Source organism: Odontomachus brunneus, unplaced genomic scaffold (assembly GCF_010583005.1).
Source record: "Odontomachus brunneus isolate Ranch 3 - 2012 unplaced genomic scaffold, Obru_v1 Obru_scaffold_140, whole genome shotgun sequence".
In the NCBI taxonomy this organism is placed as follows: domain Eukaryota; kingdom Metazoa; phylum Arthropoda; class Insecta; order Hymenoptera; family Formicidae; genus Odontomachus; species Odontomachus brunneus.
The window spans coordinates 873971-891837 of record NW_022639590.1 but is presented as its reverse complement, the minus strand read 5'-3'; the positions used below and the strand labels follow the sequence as shown (position 1 = coordinate 891837).

General features: G+C 46.2%; 1 protein-coding gene across 1 annotated transcript in view; it reads right to left on the bottom strand.

The window, feature by feature from the left end:
- Positions 1 to 15978, bottom strand: part of LOC116850279 — a 75237-nt gene extending 59259 nt beyond the window's left edge. Inside the window, exon 1 of the mRNA XM_032828353.1 lies at positions 15619 to 15978. The gene's annotated coding sequence lies outside the window, so the exon portion shown is untranslated. The remainder of the gene's footprint in view (positions 1 to 15618) is intronic.
- Positions 15979 to 17867: the final 1889 nt, after the last annotated feature.

Below are 17867 nucleotides of genomic sequence, written 5' to 3'. Positions count from 1 at the left end.
CGTACAATATTCTTGTATGATAGATGATTTGTGGTATGTGAATACGTTATCCTTTTTGAGAATGAGCGACGATACTTCCCACCCAATTTCTCGATTTCTTACGCGACGATCGAATTCGATCGTTCGTCCGCATTAATCATTCCGAGAGTGTTCTCGGACGCACGTTTAAAGGCGTTGACCGATCTGGACGTACCCTAAATGCAACGCTGATTCTGTTACCGGTCGAACGTTAGCGGCATAACAAGTAAGAGATAGATAATAGCATTACGCGCGGCGAGAGAGGAGGCGGAAACGAGGCTACCTCGGCCGAGATAGACGCGTGGCGGGAGGCGGAATACGATCCTGATTGCCAAGGAGAAATCTGCAGCGTGATCTCGCCGCGCGGGCCGCGCGAGCGAGCTGTAATACATCTTCGTCGAGACGAGCGAAAAGAGTGCGAGGTATTAAATTATGGCAGTTTACAAGGTTTCAGCAACGTGAATGAAATAAGCTGTATTTAATAAATGTTGGTACGCGCAGATTTTGGAAGCTTCGCGAAAATTTTTCTCCTTCTTGTGACACTATTATGTGTTATTTATGCGCGAATTATAGGTTGCTTATCAGACGAGAGGGAAGCGCTACCTCGGAGCTGCCTGCATCGGGCAGCGAAATTGCTAGTCACGGTCCTGGACACGTAGCGCGTAACTATATTCGCGAAGATGTTTTTCTACGCTAGCATTTTCGCATGTCATACTTATAAATCGAAGGCAACTCATGAACGTCGCCTGAAAAACTTAATCGCGACATTTACATATACGCGCGTCGTTTGTCTTGTGCCGAAAGTCTTGCAAGACTAGCGAGTCGCGAAATTTATCTTTTCGTGAAATCTAACTTTTCAGCGAGTCTTTCAAACGGTTACTTCTTTTTTATGCTAAATATAAGAGGCTAACCGATGTAAAGTCGATTGTCAAAATAGATGTCTCCCTTTCCTACACGAGTATGTTTCTAGCCTTCAGAGCTCGCGAGACGAACCAAACGAATATTGGTTCGATCTTCTAGTATGTCTAGGATGCGACTTGATGATTTCAAACGCCAGCTCGCGATCGCAGTTTTTATTTATTACGAGTGCGAACATAACGCCGTCGGAACTTTTAAAACACTCGCTTGCATCATTGGTAAATAGAGTGGCATTATTACATTGCCAGTGGCACTCTGTATAGAGTAGCCTTACGTATGAATATAGTAACTCGAAACCGTAGGCGAAGTATAGATTAAAGATTAAAAAACAAACAAGGTCCCTTCCACAGCCGGTGCCTTCATGGCTACTGAGCATGGAGAGCTCGACGCGATATCGTACAGCGGCGGGCGGTCTTTTAAACGACGAATCCAGGTCGATATTAATGGCGCGTCTTGGAAAAAGATGGAAAAAGAGAAACGTTCGATCGGAGAAAATGTACAAGCCGCAAACGGTCGTTCGGCAACAGCCGGGCAGTCGTATCATTTCCTGACAGATAGGAAAAAGTACGAGGGAATAATTAATTGACAATAGACGGATCTCCGCGCGTGATTTCTCGGCGCGTTTCCCGTTTAAGATACCGTGCAAATCGCCGAGGCAAGGTGGCCTCTCCCTGTTCAGTTCATCGGTGCCCGAAGCGTGATTGCGTCGCGCGGAGATGTAGGAGTATGAAAGGTGCGCCGCGCGTTACATGCGTGAATAGCGCGTTCCGTTGTGTAATCGGCGCGGCGCGGCGCATCGATGCACTTTAAGGCGCGTTCCCTTAAGCCCACTCCAAAGTGCGCGCGGAACGCACTTTAGCAAATTGGAGCCGTAGGTGAAAGACGAAATCTCAATCGCGTCCCGGAAATATTCTCTAACATGTCAATCTCTATTTCCTACAAGTCGGTTATTTGCAGGAAAGAGATATTACCTCAAAGTCCTTATTCATCAAAAGACAAATATCACGTGTGTACACGCAAGAGAACAAAGGAGAAACGACGTAAAGAGAAAGTCAATTTTTGACATTTTCTTTTAATAATGATATTTCTCCAAGACAAATAATTAAATGTTTTAATTGCTAATATCAATTAGCTTGGCAACTTTTAGTTTAAGCAAAAATTCTATTAAATTATTAAGGTCACTGAAAATTATGCAACATCTCTCTTCTACACTGAGAGAGAAAATACGTGAAAATTGTTAAATATTTATTTAGTTGGAAGGGGAGTACTAGCAGCATATTTACTCTCCTACTCTAATATAAAATATGTTTAAAATAAGCAAACATGCATTTTTTTAAAACTTTAAGAAATCATTAGTTTTTCACGAAAGCAATTATTTATTCTATTTAAACAAGAGAATTTAGATAATTATTTAAATATGCTGTTAGTGTCCCCATCAAATAAATATTTATTAACTTGTAGATATTTTTCTCTCACAATCAACATTAGTTTAAAGTAATAAATAATCGACGTTGAAAGCGAAATGTATCTATTGCTTTGGTAATATCGATGTAGCGCGAGAGTTCGCGTTTACAAAGCGCTTGTATCTAGCTAGACGAACCTTTAGAAGTGACTGGTCAGTGCCGCCTTTAGACGTAAGCGTTGCGAAGCATTACGAGGGAGCGTTTATCATGCGATCGCGAATAACGAGTCTGTTTACGCGAGAATACGTGCGAATAAGTCGAGGCTTTTTCGTGAGGAAGTGCGCGGCGGGCGGTCACGCGTGTCCTTGGCATCGATTTTCCATCGCGAGCGGCGCTTAAACCTCTCAATATTACAATCCGAGATATTGAATCTTGCAATTGCGTGGACAGTGGAAAAAATTAGTATCCTATGCTTACAATGGTAATTCGATAATATTAAGCACATTTAATTGTGGCAACATTTAAGTGATACCAAAGCCGCTACCGATAAGACATCGATATAAATAAAGCGAAACTTCGTAGTTTTGACAAGCTCGGTTTAAGTAACGCCGTAGTCATTAAGGCCGAAGGAAAATTCAATTAATTAGTCGCTCTCATCGTATTACTGGACTTAATGATCCGGCGAGAAGCTCGGTAGGCGAAGGGCTAGACTGACGGTAGCCTATCCTACACAAACATGTCGCAAATCGCTCGAGACAGCCCTTTTTCCCTCGGCCGAGTCAAATCGACCGAACGTGTTCATCGGCCCCTGTAATCGAGCCAACGAATTTTCATAGCCCCGAGGACAGAACATGTCTACCAGGTGCTAATTTTGCTACATACGGCTACAACGGTGATCGCCTTTCAGCTCCTGTCAGCACCGAGGATGAAAGGGGACGTAGAGTGTCGACGAGAACAGCTCGTACAACTCGTACAAATTGTACGCTTTGACATATAAGGAATTTTCAAATTTCACGCCAAGAGCCTAGGCCGCGCGATTAAAAATTACGAATAAAGCTGCATCGCGCGGGAAAACCAACGATGCGAGAGAGTCGCGGAAAACACACGTAGACACACGTCGCGGACCGAAGGAGCGCACCAAAAGTGCAAATAAACCAACCGTCGTCGGTCGCTGGCTATCCACGGCTTGGAGAGATATTTGCGGACTCCACCTAAGGCCACGTGACTACGTACATATACTTTCTAATTATACGGTCTCGTCTTCCATCTACTTTTCTCGTCGTCTTCTTGCGGCCGGTGCAGCGACGAGAAAGAAAAATATATAGGTGAAAACCAGGCGTGTCCGCGAAGCGGAATCGTTAGCACGACCCGCCGGGGATCCGCGAAAGAACGCGCCATCAACGGTGCGAAAAAAAAAACCGGTCGATTCTACAACGTGACGTGAGAGAAGCACGACGGCTTCAATCTTGATCTAGCTGGGATTCTACCGTAGAGCGCAACGTGAAATGATTACTGGTCTCGACGTTGGTACTGCTCTCGCGTATAATACCGAGGGATTATGTCGACAGTCCGCAAAAAGGGACAATGCAATATTGATTATTAGCGGTCGATAGACCGTTTATTTATGATAGCAGAAATATATCTCAGCTTGCGAGTGAAAAAAAGCCGCAACGCGTTTATAACTGCTATTCCTCCGGTGCTTTTCCGACGTCGCTCAATCGATGTTTCCGGGCTAACGTCGGAGGGTTGGGTCCTTTCTCGAAGGACTTTTAAATTTCTCGCGAACCCATTAAATTATTATGCAACACACCTCATGCCTTGCCTTCCGTGTTTCTCCTATTCGCATAACAAAATGAACTTCGGATTACGCAAAGAACCAAGTTTCGATATACAATATTCGAGAATGCTAAAAAATGGCTTTGTCTTGTTGGATAAAATAGTTTTGGGAATTGTTATCGAATGAGACGTAAGGTAGTCACCTCCAGAGACAGAGAGCTCGAGGAAATAATTTCAATCTCGATAAGATATTTCGGGCTTTTGATTCGAAACTTGGTGCCTCAATCCGTGGACAGACGTGAGCACCGAAAAGTAACGTCTAAACGTTCTCAAGCGCTCAGAAACCGTCAGGGATACTATCGGGAAAGCTAGTACACACGCTCGGAAGGAGCGGCGAACGATGTTTGCAAAAAGGACGGTAGGCACTAACGTGCCAGCTATAGCACATGCAACTCTAGTGAGTGCAACAGCGGTCGGATTGGCATTGCTGGTGCAACAGCCTCTCACAGCGGCCCGCCCCTGCACTCGCAGCTTCTGTGCGGTTCATCCGACGTGTTTCCATCGCGAACGAGCGAGCGAACGAACGAACGAACGAACGAACGAACCAACTATCACCGATACGATATCGATAACGATTCGTGCAAAATCTCGTGCAACTATTACTATTACTTCCTTGCGCGTGGCATTGCTACGCCAGCCAGCCAGCCAGCCAGTCCCCTATTATTTCGCGTTAAACCGTCGCAAATAAATAAAAGCGAAATTTACGCGCTTTCTCGCAATTATCGTGCGATTGTCGCGCAGTCGCTGTTATTTTATTGTGCTGTCGCATGGACACATCGATTTCCAGCCACGATTCAATATCAAATTACAAGGCGCGATTGCGTGCTGCTATGTGAATAACGCGCGCAGCACGATCGAAGAAGAAATAGAAACGCCTAAATTTTCACGATTCACGCGCACATCGCCGCACGATCACCGAAAGCGATTGGAAACGTCGGAAAACGCACGGTCGTTAGAGCCGACTTTTTTCGCGACAACGCGTGAACGCTACCGTTTAGCGTGTCGTTTGCATAGAGATTGGCGGCGATGCACCCACACCGCGCCGAGAGAACCGTGAGAAAGGACACGGAGGATCAACGATCGCCTGTAAACATCGAATAGCATCGCGGAAATTTTCGCACGACCCTGATATTTTATAATCCCGCCGCGCGTTTTGCGGGCGGGGGCGGCAGGTAGAGGGCTTCCCCATTTATTTTTCCGCGTTTCGTGTTTCCCGAATACCTCTTTTTATTGCGCTATCGGGAAATACTGTGAGTGTCTATGTGACACGCACGTTCGTCTTCCATACGCGATAGATCGCGCCGATGTATAACGGCTGGTGGGTACAATTTGTAACTCCGCGCTACATCTTAACGGGTCATCCACCTCGATATCGGAAAGCCTGTTTAAACGATATTCCCTTCTCTCTCTCCCTCCCTCTAAAAAAAATCACAGTCGGAATCGACGTGTTCCGTTGGTGAGCACATCTGCTCGCTCGCGCGAAAAATGGCATGACGCGCGCAACGAGAGACAGAGAAAGAGAGAGACAAAGAGAGAAAGAAAGATAGAGAGAGAGAGAGAGAGAGAGAGAGAGAGAGAGAGAGGGGTCCCAGCGTGTGCAACGTGTGAAGTAATTAAGAAATCGACCGATTGTTATCGGGCATGACGTCTGATAAATATGCAACGGGAACGCACGTCAGCCGGGCTTTTGTTGCGAACGAAATGTCGCGAGTTACCTCGGAAATTGCTTAATGCTACAGCGTACACAGCGGCAGCCAGGGGACACAACGGCGAACTTCAGAAATCCGCAGTTTCCGCGCTTGCCTCGTTTAACCCCGTTTCCACGCCGCATACGGCGCTAACATTACGCCGAACGAATCCGAAAAATGGAGGAGGCGTGGAGGAAAAAGAAAGGAAAAAAAGAAAGAAGAGCAACGCGCGCGAAGACGGTGATGCTCGCGCGTTCCACCCCAGTTACTCGTAGTTTTCCGACGACGACGAAGGCTGAACACTGTGCTTACGAATAGTCGCCTTAATGAGTGACAATTATACGTACACATGGATCAGCACGTGTGCGCTAGCCGGACGATAACGCTTATTAGATGTCGCAATAGTGCTTAACCTTCAAGTTTCGCTGGTATTTTTAAGCATTGATCTTTGAACGCTTTATTTTGTTGCTGCAAAAACCGGCGAACGATATAACGAATGGGAGCAATATCTGTGCGCACAATCATGACGGAGCAGTGGAAAACGCGTGGCGTTTTCAAAACCCACGTAGTACATAGACAGCAGCGAGCGGGCGAGCGCTAATGAATACGACAACAATGAGTTACCGCTAGAATTAGCGCCATTAGCGTGACGCTCCAATTGTTGCTCACAAAGAAGCATATCAGTTTATTGCGCCGTACAATTGCGCTCGGTATTGCTGCGCAGCTTTCGAAATGGCCCGCGGCAGAAAAATACAGTGGACTCGCGGTGAATTCCACGTCTTTAAATGTCCGTGCATCAGGACGACTCGAGATCATGTCCCGACATCTCCGCGGCGCACTGGCGAGCCATATTATGGCGTGCCCGGTCGAATTATTAGCCGAATTACGGCTAATCATATCACAATATCCGACAGCGGCAAACAGCCGGAAGGAGAGAAAAGATGAAGACGGGGAGACGCGACGGGGATGCCGGAACGTAATCCCGCCTGAGTTGAGCAGAACGATTCGGCCGAGAGACGGGGGCTCTAATCGCGTTTCAAGCGAGAATAAACGAGCTAACCTCGGCGATCTCTCGCGTGCGCCGCCGACAGGGCAACACACCGCGGGCCGAGTTCAACGACCGTAAATTTTGTTTACGAAAATCCATCCGGCAAGCGAGTGAGCGAGAGAGAGAGAGAGAGAAAGAGAAAGAGGCCTTGAGAGTCGCCGCCGGCGGCGGGCCCGAAGAGTGGGCGGCCCGTTCGACGATACGTTAAACGCGTGAATCGATACGTTCTCGCCGCCAAAGGACCGCGCACACCCAACGTTGTTCCGCTGATCCGCCGAATTCCGACGGCGGGACGGCGTTTACGTAATCGCGCGCAGCAGCTATTAAAGCCACGTCAGCCATAAACCTTTACAACTGCAACTGTACCTATCTCTTACGTAACGCGGACACGTGTCCGGCTCCTGTATTTTCGAACGGCCCGCAAATAACGATGACTGATGAATAAAATTGATATCGCGAACAAAGTGCATCTCTGACATATTATAACACTTTGGATTATATAATGCCGATATCTTTCACCAAAAGAGGTGAAGAGAGGAGCAAAGATGTTCTTTATAAAACGTGAATCTTTCGAATAATATCTAAGTTTAGGCCCCGAATGCTAGAAAATGCCTTCAAAACTCGCCTTTTTCGCGTTGTATATTACCGTGAGCAGAAAGATCGTTTTCTGTTATCGAAATCACGTGGAATGTCAAGTGTATCAAGTGCGGGAGACAAGTCGTGTGCATCTTCTCGCGATTTAGAAAAGTACATTAACCTAACAGCAAAGCAAACACCCAAGTCTTCTCCGATTGTAACGCGTTGCGGCGCGTACTCGCGTTTCTATAGAGAAAGAGAGAAGGGAAGAGAGAGAGGGAGATACGGTAGATATTATAGCTGATAACTTCGTCTCTTAACGCCTGACTTTTACTTCGTACACTTCCATGCACGTTACCTCGATGTGCCAGCGAGTCTAGAGGTAACGGCGATAAACCGCGAAGTTTTCTGATATAAGCTTCTCCCTTTATGATACCCATGTGTAAAGTTTTTCGTTTAATAGTATATAGTAACGGAGGAAAGCTCGCTTATTCCCAGAGTTAATTAATAGTTTACACTTCACTCGCACACACACATAGGACGTACACATTATGGCCATTTTATAGTTCCAAGGAAAGAGACGCTGTATATGCAGGATGCGATAAAGTATTTAGCTCGATAATACAATTAGTTTCCTCCGAAATAAATCACGAATATTGCGTGCATCGCTACTAGTTTCAACCTTCGAGTTTGGTGTATTAATTCGTTCGCATCAACAAGTGGAATATCCCGTATACGTGTACACATGCACATACTGACTAGCAAACGTTACAGGATGTCGAATAATCTGCAAACGTTACGGCGCAAACCAAGCGGTGAAATTTACTGGAGATAACGAATTATTCAGCAATAATAAGATAGAGTTTATGCGAATTAATTTTTTCGGTAAATACGGTAAATGCGGCAAAACGACGCCACGAAATTTCGTATCGTTGGAAGTTCGTATTAAAATCTCGCCGCGATTAAACTTCTGCGCACAATGTCGGGTATGAGAGATCCGAACGAATATTCGATCGCTCACCAACTTTCGCGAGGATCTGGGAAAATTTCCAAATGGCCCAAATCTGTACGCAGATTTTGAATTTATTGCGTCGCTATCTTATAACTAATGGGTTTTTCCATATCTCTGGTAGGTATTCTTAAATATAGATTTTCAACAAAATTATGGTAGTTCAAAGTTGCTACCCGCGTCTGACAGACCAAGAGTACTGTATGTCCCACAAAATATAATTGCATAATGTTAGGAATACGCAAAATGTTAGGAATTGAAGTAAGAATACCGTCGTGTAACACCAAATTAACCGAGTTACGTGTAACTTAACACGAGCAGCCTCTACCCGCGATCCATTAATCTTCCACTTTAGAAGATATAAAGCGCGCGTCCGACACATTTTCGCCGCACATTTGATAAAAATCGGCCGCAAACGAATGACACTTTGAACGGCGCATACTTCTTCGACGCGCGGCACGACACGGCGCGACTTTCTATTTGCTCTCTTGGCCGAGCTAATGACGACAACGACGACGACGACGACGACGTCGACGCATACTTGCACGCAAGGGATGACGTTCGTTATCGGTTATCAACGACGCGCGGGCGAATATACCGATATCGATTGCACTTTTCGAATCGCTAAACGCGATTATTCAATCTCGAGTGACACACGCCGTCGCACGAGCAGCGCCTCGCTGTCTGCGGTCTACCGGGTGTGCTCACCTCAGCGGTTCTCAACGACGCACCGTGACGCGTCGCGTCGCGTGTAAGCCGAGTGCAATCGTCTTGCACCGCGCATGGAAATCCCGGCCGCTTAGCAACAACGAAACGCATTGCGAGCGAGCGCCAGTTGCCAACCGAGGTAGAAGAGATACATCTAGTGAATGACCGGTTGAGCAATACTGTCGGATAAGCGATTCCTTTGTTAAATAAAACCAAATCGATCGATTAGTCCGGCAGAACGAAGATTAGATAGACACGCGTGACCTTCTCGCAGGCAAAATGTACATGAATTTCGTTCATGAATCATTGATGAAATGTTTTCACGAATTTATCTTGCTCTCTTCCTGAAAAAATCTATCTAATCTATACATGTAAAACATCCCTATTAATTTGTAAAATCCTTGATATAAATCAAATTTTGTACAATTACTCTTTAGAAGTCTGCTCTTTAGGAAATATATGAAATCTGGACACTCCCATCTCCTTGACACTTTGTGATAATTTAAGTTTAGATGTTCTAGATATGAGAATTCCGCGCGAACAAGGCCGAGTAGTTTAAGCTAGTTATTTATACGCGACACTGTCCATATTTTTACATTCGATTTATCCAGTACTCCATCAAATATTGTGTGAGTAAGAGGACGCGATACGTTAAACATTTTTTTATAATTTGGTTGAATCATCGGATGATTTGTTGTCACGGGCGCCTCGCTGCATTCAATCAAGAGACATAAACGCACGTTGCGTACGACAGTCGTTAAATTTTTTAGGTACACGTGTATCCTTAATAGGATGCTAGAGAAACTACCACGCAATAGTGCAAGGACTGAGGTGTCACCGTGAATCATGATTTCGTATCCACGTGTGATACGAATTGAGCAGCGCGCTAATGAGCTTCGGCGAAGTTGGCCCGTTGGGCGAAGATTAACCCTCGACCGAAGCACTGCAATCTACGTTACGTAACCGGAGCTACCGAGTCCCCGGGAAGCAAGGGTACATTTCCATCGCGTTGAAGGCCGACCAAGTGTTTTACCGAAGTAATATCTTGTAATCTCCAAAGCGCATGACTCGCGCGACGAGAAGAGGACTCTCGTGTTCAGATAAAATTACGTGAAGTCCAAAGGAACTGGATACCCTCGTTTCACTTGCACTCTTCCTACACTTTGTTTCCTCTCTTCTTCGTAAAGTTCTCTGATTACGCGTCTGCTTTATCTTAAATGCGAGGCAGGACAAGATGACGTGAGTAAAGCCGACAGACCTATCGACTTCAGCGGAGAGCGAGGATTTGCGCGATATAACATTTCAGCAAGTACTTCCCGGTAGTTGACCGATATACTTCTGTTTCCTTCTTCCTCTGTTCATTTCTCCGCATATCGCGTAATAAAATCCGGGATTACTGCGATTTTATTCCACGTCGGACGAGGATTCCATTTGTGAGAGCTGGCATTGTTGACGGGCGTGCCGGGCATCGCCGTTGACTTTACGATTCTCGCGTGTCATCGCGTAACGTGGTTGCAAGCCGGGGTGACAGGTTTACCGGCGGTGTAACGGCAATCAGCGCTTATCGTCGCGGCAACGAGATTACCGAAGCAGAGATGCATCCACGAGAGCGGAGAGAAATCTGAATTATTTAATAATGCCGGGACGAAGTAACGCAGCGCGTGTCACGTCGTCCGAGAATAAGCAACGTCTGCCACGATGAATAATGCATCAGCGGCACTAAAAAGCGTGCAGACGTGGTGTGCAAAAAGAGGAAGATGAACTAAAAGCGACACATGTCGATTAACCTTCATTTCGTCGAATGAGGTGTACTGAAGCGTGCGCGCGTGCAGATCGATGACGAATAGACAAAAAAATGTTTAAGAGATACTAAAAACTACGACACCTGTGTATGTTCGAGCAGGTCGAGCGGCTGATTAATGCGAAACGGCTATCTGGTTTTCACGTCGCTGAAATCGAACGAGTTTCGCGGTCGAACGGAAGAAAAGAAGAAGAGAAATACACACTCGGATCGACGGCGCGCCGAGAAATACCGGTCTGTGGATTTTTCTCCCTCCCGATGGCAGAGATAGCGTTCGTACGGGCCCCCTTACAATCAGCGTTTTTACGATCCGAGCGATCCACAATGCAACCGGTTGTTGCGACGATAAAACGCAGCCCGAACGACGGATCGCAACATTTTACTGCCGCCGACGGCGGCCCAATTAGGATCAATTTAACTGCGCGCGGAGAGTTTCTTTCTGGCTGCGAATCGCGTCGCTTTTAAAAACGCCGGCGAAGCGGATCGGTAAAGCCGAACGATTCACTTTGCTCGGAGCCCGCGAGATATCGATTTCCCGATTTCGCATTGCGTAGCGTGCGTGCCCCGGTCGGGAGCGCAAAGACAAGATAGAGGCTCGATCGAATCTATACAAAGGGACTCCGTCAATTTCGGATATACCCGCTTTGAGAGACTGTCGTCTCAAAATCGGCGAGGAAACGAACGCGTCATTGGGAACCGAATAATCGATTTCGACGTCGGAATCGCGATTTTCAGCAGTTTAGATTTCCAGAGAATGAATTCCATCGCCGGCCGCCGTCCTTTTTATCGTTCTCCGACTCGCGAAACGACCTCTTGTGAATACAATCGGCCGTTTGCCGCGCTCGCGACGAGGACGAAGTTATTGCCTGGGGACTGGTTCGCCTCGCTACTTGAAGTGCGATTAACAAAATTCTTCACGAAGATATCGTTGTATTTCGCTACCCCCTCGCGGCCGCTGCCTAGTATTGTCGATCGAATTGACGAGCGATGTTAGGCGCTATCGATACGTTGACGAAGGAGGAACTTACGTAGGTATTATGCGAGCGAGTAAGATACAAAGTGGCGCATTCCTCCGCTGCGAATGACTCATCCGGAGCGATGATCACCCGAAAGAACGACTCCCGCGAAACCGCGCGAGCGCGTCGAACGGCACGCCGAAAATCACGGTGCAGTCGTGTGCGTGAGTGCATGCGTTCCGGTGGGAGGGCGAGCGCGCGGCCGCGCACATCGGTATACCCCGAATTAACGTGCCCTCCTCTCTCGCACTCTCTCGCGTCACTCGAGACGGCGCGCGTTCGCCGTCACGCGGAACGTGCCGAAGAGACGCGTCAAGGAAACGCTTTGGAACTGGTTCACCGAAGTCGGCCGTTCCCGACTGCGCGCGATGAACAATACGAACTTCTGTAGGGGGAAAGAACGAGCGGGGGAGGAAGAGGAGGAGCAGGAGGAGCAGGAGGAGGGGGGAGAGAGAGAGAGAGAGACGACGAAGGCAAAGTCGCGCGGTACACGTGAAAGGCGATTTAAAGGGAAAAAGGAGGTGGTCGATAAAAAAAGAACACGCGGCGGGGGGGCAGCAAATGAGAGACGAAGAGAGCATGAGCCGCAGGAGGAGGAGGAGGAAGGAGCATGGCGAACCGGTCGCAGCCTCCGCTCGTCAGCTGGAAGCTCAGCTGCAGCCGGGCGCGGTGACCTCGACGGTGCAGCGCGCGCGGCGCTTCACGGAAAAGCGAGTCGATTCGCGAGCGATAACGGTGCCGCGACAGAGTCGTCCTCGTTTGCCGCGTAATCCTTCCCCTTCGGCCGCTTCCACTGAGGACTTTCCACCGAGAGGGTTTTCGCGGCGTCTCGTGCGTTCTCGCGTCAAATGTAGAATACTGACGTGTTTACACCGCGCAATTGTTGAGCGATATATCGTATAAGATTAGTTGGGGGAGGGGGAGAGAGAGAGAGAGTGAGAGAGAGGAAAATTGCGGTCCGTATGCAGATTGTCATCGCGTCACGTTTTTATCAAGCCGCATCTTGTATGTCGCGCTATAAATGTAACACGTCTAGCGCGGCAACGAAAAAGTTGCGCGATGATTTGTATGAACGATTATAGTTTAACGCGACTTTCTAATCTCCAACGTGGTTTCGTAAAGCAAGCCTCGAATTAAAATCGTATTAAGTGAAAAAGTTGGCCGAGAGTAACGAAAAAATATGGTTTCATTATCTCGTATAGCGTGCCTTACTTTGAATCGCTAATTACTCGGAAACTATTGGCCCTTGAGTATTTCCCATCTTCATCGAGGACGAATGAATTTCAAATTAATAAAAAAAAAGGACTGCCGTCGAACATTTACGCGGAATACTCTGTATAATTACATTCGCGTTATACACGCACACACACAGAGCTCCGAAAATGATCGACAAAATTACATGCCGCATAGCTCGCTCACCTCGTCTCGAGACTAGACCGCTTACTTTTTATTTACCCCTCGGGAGAGATATAATTTGTGGTCATATCGCGTTCGTAACCGTTATGTTCATCGTATATACCGTTTCAACGCACAAAAGTCCTTTAATGGGTGAAACATCGCGCGAAGAGCAGAGCGTGGATTAGACTTCGTAATAAGGGTTACAGAATTAAATTCGCTCAACATATATTACTATATAGTCCCCGTCAATGCCCCTCAAGTGTAACATAAAGACGAGCTACGTCAAGATGAATAATATCACATGGGATTACTTCCGGACAGGATCCTTGAAATTATACCGGCCTGTTTTCAGAGACACATAATGAGAAATTTCATGATTACACGTACTACGAAAGTCGACACTAGACGCGACGAATATATGCTGACTTTAATTTTGTAAAATTTATAAGTTATCTATAAATAAAAGAAGAATTTTATATGAATCTCGGAAAGTATGCTCAACATATATCTCTGCAAGTACAGCTTGAAGGATTGTTAACTTCGATAATATACAGTCGTCCGGATACGGTAAATGCTAATGTTTCACAGATGCAGTATATAGAAATCAACGGTGAGATGCCGTAGCGACTGATATTTAATCGTCTTCTTTTCCTCCGATTACTCGAGGAAACTCTCGCTCCTTCGGATACAATTATGGTTTTATAATTGAGGTATACATATGTACGAAGCAAAAAAAGTTCACTCGTGAACACTACGCGTGAGAGTGGCGATTTCCCTGGCAAAATAATTACTTCGTTGTAGGAGATATACCAATCGGTCACTATGCGAAGTGACGTCGACAGTGCGCGTCGTCGATGTACGTTTCTACGTCCGAGGCATCGAGGGAGTCGACGCTATGCGTCGCGATACCGCGAGAGAATCTCACGAAGTGAAACCGACGGTGAGCGAAGTGTCACGTACGCGTACGAGAGGACGAAAAGTCGCTTCTGTCGTTGACAAGATCGCAAAAGGTGCATACACAAGAGTATGAAATGACGGATCTGATTTTTCTCTAGGCTCTCGAAAAAGTAAAAATGATCACATACATACACATAGAGATGTCATATACAATCTTTAAGTCATTAACAAAATTCGCGCGTCACACGATTCTAATAAATCGAAACAGAAACGAAATATTTGTCATATGTGTGTTTTTGGACAAACGCACTTTGACGTGAATTTGGAAGAATTTAAAACAGCCAATCAGTATCACGTAACATCTCCCGGGACATGTTTAAAATTAATATTCATATCTAATTAAGTCTCGACAATCATATACCAGAAATAGTAGGATCAGTTGTGATGATAATCACATAGGCGTCAACAGAGCGAAATTTAAATAATAATTAATCGCGTAGATGACAACAGTCTCAGTTTGGCATCAAATGTCATGTCATGAATAAATTATATTTATATGTTGAATTTATGTTGAATTTTGTAGACGCAAGAGAAAAACAAGCGAAATTTCTGCAGCGACAATTTCGAGAACAAAGGAACGATGTGAGAAAGACAAGAGACGAAATGACACCTTCCCGGGGTTTTCAAGTGAACGGCTCGAACAAACAGCAGACGCGAGTGTTGTCACCAGTTCTCGGGGTGAGACTCGCGTCGTGCGAGAGCGTTCGATTCCGCCGAGCCTGGTTAACTGTCCGCCTCAGCGAATCGCAATCGCGCCTTCAGCAAAAGCGACAGGCTCGATGAGCGTTAATCAAGCGGCCTTTCACGAAATTCGCCCTTCCCGTGCGAATGAAAGCTAGTCATGCATAATCCTGTGAGGATCAAGCGATCCCGGGATTAATTAGTCGAGATTGTCACTGTCAGCGGCGAAGCGTGACGATCGCGAACAAATGCAGCACTCCGCGTCGTCGGAGGAATCGACTTCGAAGGCAGCAAACCGGTCGGTCGGTGCATCAGCTGAGAGCCCAGCTGAACCCAGAGAGCGGCCGCCGTAATAACCTCAACCTACCTCGCTCCCTCCCAACCCTCTTCTCGCGCTTTCCGTCTCGCTCACTCACTCTCTCTCTCTCTCTCTCTCTCTCTCTCTTTCTCACGCGCGCGCTCGCTCACTCACTCACTCACTCACTCACTCATTCACTCGCGGCGAATTTCGCGAGAACAAACGACGATCAGCGTTCGACAGCCGGCTGCTGATCACAGTACCTGATGTGTCCGGTGACGACGTCCCGGCGACGGTATCCGCGGAAACTCGCTGACGGGTCCGGAACTTTTTCAAAGCCCACTCGCAATGGAATCTTCCAGTAGACTGGCCGAGCCGGCGACAGCGGCGACGAGCCGTTCTCCCTTGCGTGCGCACCCACCGTGCGGTCGCGGCTCTTTTTCGCGATGAATCGCGCGCGAAACGATCGGGACGGGACGAGAGACCTGCCGGACGGAAACGTCGCGCTATTTCACACCGGCCGGCCGCGGTACGTCTGTTCACAACAGGAACGCAACGGGACGCCCGTGGTTACCGCCGCTGACAGTTCACGAGCTGTCACTCCGCGGCGGACTGTCTCGCGCGCGTCGCTGCCGCCATCTGCTGTGCCCGACGCGAAGCCGAGCTAGCCGTTCGAAACGGCCGCCGCTCTACTGGCGGCGGCAGTGGCAGCACCCGCGGACCACCTAGCAACAAGATCAATAGCCTAACTTATCGCACACCAAGCGGGTGTACCTAGGTACCCGCATAGCGAAGCGTTATCCCTTTTATTATCAAGAATTGAGACCGCCGCTACATCGTTGCAGTCAGATTGGGATGTTGCTGAAATACCCAAATATACGCGTCATTTCCATTGCTGACGAAATACTATCAAGCATGATAATAAACGCCTTACGAGAGTTTATGCCAGATCGCGAGGAGAACGATATACTATAAAATTGATAATGCATTATAGACTAATCGTGGCGATATTTATAGCGGAGGCTCGAAACAGTCGGTAATGTACGCGCTCTTCGATTATCGTCAGATCCACAGGGGTCTTATGGGTAATGGCCGACCTTCACTGGTCATTTTAATGGCGGACAATGGCTACGTTCAGCAGAAAAAGCTGTTTTGCAACTGTTGTCAAATTCGCGAATCTGATTGGTACATGCTCTTAGATTCAGTTAAAATTAAGAGCATACACCAATCAGACTCACGAATTTTACGCAGTCAATCCTTAACAGAATCGACACTAATCAACGACCCAGACAAGGTTCGACGCAACATTATATATACTGCGCATTAGTACAGACATTATATATACTGCACATTAGTACGGACAAAGACTTACTGAAGCACGAAAACGCCAAGTTCAAAGCATTAGTTTTGTCGGGTAGAGGCGTATGCGTTTACTTCATTTCACCGGTCCGACTTCGTAGTTCCGATGCGGCATGATCAACACTGGTTATAAGCATCGTACGACATCACGTTTAATCATACTCCCGTGAACCAAATAACACGCTTAAACGATCGCCCGTCACTGAATTCGACACTACCGACTCTCGTCGGCATGCGGTATGCACTTTTTACGACTGAAAAGACACCACAAACACGGAGCAGTTACGATCGCGTTCGAACCCGCGCGTAACAACGCGAAATTGCCGCGGATTGGCACGTCACGTGACATTCTATATTTCGAACAAGGCGGTCTTTTAAGTGATTGTTCAAGTACTTGCAACGTTAAAACCAAAAGATGTTTAGCATATCGCATTTAATTGTACTCGCATGATTGTTAACATCTCGAGAATATTGTGTAATATACAAATAAATGCTCTCCTTCAGCTGAGAACAAAATCTACTCTCGGTATTGCGAATGCTTCGAAAGGTCAAATAAATTGACCAATATAATTGGTCTATCCGTTGCTTCAAAGCATTTGCAGTACTAAACGGGTACTTTATCAGACGATAAATTTACACTTGATAATATTAAGTAAAAATGTTACAAGTTTGAAACTTCATAAACCTTTAGATATTCTCTATTTTTTTTAAATTTGGTAAACGTATTGTTATTTCAGGAACATCGCGTAATATGTAAGTAAACATATATATCTTTGTCTCCTTCAAATAAGATGATGAATTCAAGTTTAATATTAAGTAAAAATACGACAAAAATCTGAGATTTTATTGATCGTTAGATGTAATTTATTTTTTTTAGAGTTTTGTTAAACATATTATTGTTGTGATTCTTAAATACAAGTAGAAACGATTTGCTAATATTCAGAAGAAATTGAAATATAAGGTATTTTAAAAATGCTCGAAATTTTAATATAATTAATAAAGTTTAACGTATCAAGTATATGTAAACAAAACTCCACAATAACTCACTGTTTTATTAATCTTTTATTATAACAACTTGACTTTTTTGTCGTACAAAAAAGAACGTCCCTAATGTTTACAAGACACAATCTCTTACTTCGCAAATCTATGTGTA